At 34.3% G+C, this 5,374-nt stretch overlaps 1 pseudogene; it reads right to left on the bottom strand.

The window, feature by feature from the left end:
* Nucleotides 1-2,979: 2,979 nt before the first annotated feature.
* On the bottom strand, nt 2,980-3,915 carry LOC103257082 (annotated as a pseudogene).
* Between the last annotated feature and the right edge of the window lie 1,459 nt (nt 3,916-5,374).

Genomic DNA, 5,374 nt, shown 5'->3' with positions numbered 1-5,374 from the left:
CTTTTTTGCCTGGAAGAGATTATGCATAAACATTTGTATTTTAAAAAATGTTTTTTGTTTTTTTTTGAGTTGGAGTCTCACTCTGCCACCCAGACTGGAGTGCAGAGGCCACTGCAGCCTCGACCTGCTGGGCTCCAGCGATCCTTCTGTCTCAGCCTTCCAAGTAGCCGGAATTACAGGCATGTGCTACTACACCCGGCTGATTTTTTGATTTATAAAAAATGTTTTGGTTATTAAAACTCATATCTAAATTATATATCACAAAAACCAATTTATCTTAAAAATTTTTAAAATTTTTTGACTGGGATAATCACATTCCCTTAATAGCTTCAAATTGATATGGAATATTCTTCTGAATACTTCAAAGCCATGAATTGCAGATGAAGTATTCCCAACAATGAGTGAAAAACTTACTGCTAAATTTACACTTAAACATATTTTAACTCATGCTCTGAAATATCAATGCTACATGTTTAATTATATTTTATTAGGTTCTTATTATTTTTATGTATTACTAGGGTTACTATTAGCTGCACTTTTTCATTTTACTAGAGTCTTGATAATGTTATTTATACATGATTCTAGAGTTGAGTTAACTTTTTCATGCATAAAATAATATGAACATACACCAAGGCAAGCCAGTTTTACAGTATCTGTGCATACATCTGTTCTTATTTAGAGAATTAGATTTCAGTAGCTTCTCCTAAAAAATTAGAATAGGAGTCCTCAATCAGCAGTTTAAACATTCTTTCTGCAGTTACATGTCAGATCAGTTTTACTTTTTAAATTATGCTTCCCTCTGGAATGATGTATTTTCTAGTTTCAGTTGAGCAACATAAAATAGCTGATATTCTATCTCGTTAGCATACTAGTTGGATATGTTCACATTATTTAAAAATAATGTATTTTGTATAAATTATAATATTATTAGTAGAAAATAGAAGATATGTTTAGAAAAATAGCTTTTCTTTTTAGATCACTGTCTAAATCAAGTATGTTAGAATTGCACTGTTGAACACTTTTCTGTTTCTGCTGTGTTACTTGTGTGTTACAATTTGTATTGATTATATTCCTTGTACCATTTTATGGGTTAATATGCATCATCACCGATGTGGGTCTGTTCTTTCAACTCTGTGGTGTAGCTTCTGCATTTTCTAAGTCTACCTGACTAATTCAGTTACTTGTGTTTTCTTTCTTTACTGCTTACATAGATACAAACAAGGAAGGATCTATATTTATAAAAGTAGATTACATTAACACTTCCTTACTTTGAAAAATTAAATGTTAACTATCGGGTTTATGTATTGTTTTGTCTTTTTAAGTTTTATTTTTATTGACAAATAATTTTACATATTTATGGTACATAATGTGATGTTTCAGTACGTCTACATTGTGGAATGAGCAAATTAGACTAATTGACATATCTGTCACCTCACATACTTATCATTTTTCTGTGGTGAGAATATGTAAAAATCTACTTTTTAAGTAATTTTGAAATATACACTATATTAGCATTAGCTATAGTAACTTTATTGTTATGCAATAGATCACCAGAATTTATTTCTCTTGTCTACCTGGAACTTTGTACCTTCCCTTTGATGATCATTTCTCCTTTCCCAATCCACTCTGATTCAACCACTGGTAACAACTGGTAAGTTCTATGACTTCAAATTTTTAGATCCTCCATGTAAGTGGGGTCACAAGATATGTGTCTTTCTATGCCTGGCTTATTTCACTTTGCATAATGAGATATCACCTCATACCTGTCAGAATGAACATTATCAAAAAGATGGAAGACAACAAGTGTTGGTAAAGATGTGGAGAAAAGAAAAGACTTGTAAACTGTTGGGGGAAATGTACTACCATTAGTACAACCATTTTGTAAAATAGTATGAAGGTTCCTAAAAAAACTAAAGATAGAATTACTATATGACCTATCAGTTCTAGTTTTGCATATATTTTCAAAAGTATTGAAATCTGTATGTCAAAGAGATATCTGTACTCCCATGATCCTTACAGCATTATTCACAATAAATAAGATTTGGAAACAACCTAAGTGCCCATCAGATTAATGAATAAAAAATGTGGAATATATACAGAATTAAATACTATTCAGCCTTAAAAAAAGTATGTTTCTGTCACTTGCAACAACATGGACGCACCTAGGGGGCATTATGTTAAGTAAAATACCCTTTTGTTTTTATCATACCTATACATATTCTCTATATAACGTCTTCCTATTTTGAGTAATGTGTAATCATAGACTTTAATTTTTCAGGTTGTTTCACTTCATCATTATTATCATTTTTTAAAAATGTAATAATTTTGATGCACAGAATGTCACAATTTGAATGTAGAAATCCTGGTTAGTTCATGCCTACAGAATAAAGAGGAGGTCTGGGACTTATACAGGGAATCCCAAAAATCATACCTATGGAATCTTGACCAATTTTTCCTTAATCAAGAAACTTATGCCTAAATCATATTGATTAACAAAATCATTCCTGCTGTTTCTAGTTTGTACTAAGTTATTTTTTGGGTGTCTGTGCATTTTGAATTAAAGAAGCTTAAAGTATTCTGTTAAGAGAATGGAAAATGATAAACGTCTATTTACTAATAATAGGAAAATGTTAAAATTGACATAGCACTTCGGCTCCTAATTCTAGGAACTGCATAAATATTATTCCACAAGTATCAGCCAGCTAAAGAATCTTTGGATAATGGAATTGGCTGTTCTGTCTGAAGGCAGAGGAGAGTTTTGGGACTTAGTTTTATAATTGTTTTAAGTTCAGAGTAACATGAAATTCCATTCAAATGCTTATATATTCCAATTTTCTCTTCTACATTTCTCTAAGTTTTTGTTTTTTATTTTAGATATCTTGAACTATCGTGTGTCATGAGTGGAATTGATCATGATGGAGCATGAATGACAGCTCTGCTTGAAATAAAAACCTGACCTAAAATTCTCTTTGCTTCTCATTAGTGGAAGATCATCTTGATGTATTGGAAGAGTTTCTTCACAACCTCTTTCACATCTTTATTTCTCAGGCTGTAGATCATGGGATTCAACATGGGATTTCACAGTGTAGAAAGCCGAAACTATTTTGTTTCTATCAAAAGAATAGCTAGATCGGGGGAAAGTGTAGATGTAGAGAACAGAGCCATAGTATAAAGTAACGGAGATCAAGTGGGAAGAGCATGTGGAGAAGGTTTTGAGGTGGCCCTGGGCCGAGGGGATCCTCACGATGGTGGTGAAATGAAAAGGTAGGAGGCGAGAATGAGCATAGCAGGGGAAAGTACATTGGAGGCCAGGAGGAAGAACATCAGACCTTGATAGCCATCCTTCTTGCCACAGGCCAGCTTTACCAGGGGGAGCAAATCACAGAAAAAGTTGTCAATGATGTTGTCATTGCAGAAGTTAAAGGAAAATGTTTTTCTGGTGATGACTGAAGAGTTAACAAAACCACCAAGATATGAGGTTGCTACCAGAAATGCACATCGTTTTATGGACATGACCTGAGCATAAAGCAGGGGTTGGAGATGGCCACATAGCGGTCATAAGCCATGGCGGCCAGCAGGTAGCACTCACTATAGGCCAGCCCAGCAGAGAAGAAGAACTGGCACAGGCGGCCAGCAAAGGAGATGTTTTTGTCTTCAGAGATACAGGTCACTAGGATCGTTGGAGTGTAGACAGAGGAATACCAGAGATCCAGAAAAGACAGGTTTCCAATGAAAAAAATACATGGGTGTGTGGAGATGGGAGTCATTACAGATCAACATAATGAGGGTGCTATTTCCTACTATAGTCAGAGAGTACACACCAAGGAACAATACAAATAGGACCAGCTGCATCCCTGGATCTGTGGTGAAGCCCAACAGGATGAACTCAGTCACTGTGTGATTGCTCCTCTCCATGACTGTAGGAAATCTCACCTGAGAGGATAGAAAATGAGAGCTCAGTTTGAACCATTAATAGAGTGTATGCTAAATAATCTCACATCTCTGATAATCCTAGAAGTCTCGGACCAACAACCTAATTGCTCATCTTAGAAATAATTTTCATTCTGCAACACTCAGTCAGAATTTACAATTACTTGCATATAGTACATTGCTTATATTTTTCCTTTAGAAATGACTGTTCAACTAAAGAAAAGATGAACTCATTATTCCAATTTTTCTTATGCTTTGATCCTCTTTTTATTATCATTTTTGTTTTTTGCAAAATGTGTACATTTCTAGCTTAATGTCACTTGCTTTTATTTGAAATAATATTCTTCTAGTGCTTTCATATGTTGAAACACCATGATGGCATTGCAAATTCATATTTCATAATATTATATTTAAGCCTAAAAATATTTAGGAATGTACAATGAAAAAAGATAATAGATATAATGTTTTAGGAAAAAGTGTGTAAAGAATAATGATGGAACATTGGAATTATAGAGTAGACATTGCTTACTATGTTTTATGTATATTCTACAATAAACACAATATGTAATTATTTTTAAAAATCAATTTTAAATGTTATTTATGTATACTACATAAATAATTTAGCACTGGAAACTTATGCATTTGTTTATATTTTATTACTTCTATAATTTTACTGTTAAGAATTTTTTCTTAATGATAACCTTTAGGGAAAAAATTATAACTTTTAGAATATGATGATATGTCATATATCAGATACGTCATCTGATTCAAACTTTCTCCAGCATATATCACACTTTCTCACTCTTACTTGTTAGAAAATCTTTTTTTTTTTACTTGGTTTCCAGGTTGTCATGCTTACCTGCTTTTCTTCTGCTTCTCTTACTGCATGTACCTCAGGGTTATAATCCCAACATTTGAACTGTGGAGTGTCCCCACAATCCACTTTTTGGTCACTTGTCTCTTCTGTCCATAATTAGTTCCTTGTTGGGAGCCGGCCATGGAGGCCCACTGAGCATTAGGGATCAGGAAGGGCCATTGACCCCGAGACCACTAGGATGCGTTTGGGAGCTATTGACCCCATTTCCTCCCCCTTTCTACTTAGCACTAAACAGATTAAGCTCCTGTGAGCTCAAAACATAAAAACTCTGAGACTGGGACGAACACAAGCTAACTTTACAAGCTCATTGCTCCCATTCTTCCTCAAACTGCAGTTTTGGCTTTCACACAACTTATAATTCAAACTCATGTCACATCTAAGAGCCTTAGTATTGGTCACAGGCTTCTGGGTCATGATCTTAGGATTTATTGAAGGTGTAAATTGTAGAATATAGTTTTAGAAGATAGCCATTTAGTTGAAAGAATGCGGCTGGATTACTTGCAGGTAGCCCACTGTGAACTTTGGACTGGGCCACATTCCAAACATTCTGGGATGGGCCACTTTCGG

The sequence above is a fragment of the Carlito syrichta genome, unplaced genomic scaffold (genome assembly GCF_000164805.1).
Source record: "Carlito syrichta isolate Samal-C Ts95f unplaced genomic scaffold, Tarsius_syrichta-2.0.1 Scaffold79814, whole genome shotgun sequence".
NCBI classification, from domain to species: Eukaryota; Metazoa; Chordata; class Mammalia; order Primates; family Tarsiidae; genus Carlito; species Carlito syrichta.
The sequence above is the reverse complement of the archived record's forward strand: the minus strand, read 5'-3'. Positions and strand labels throughout refer to the sequence as shown.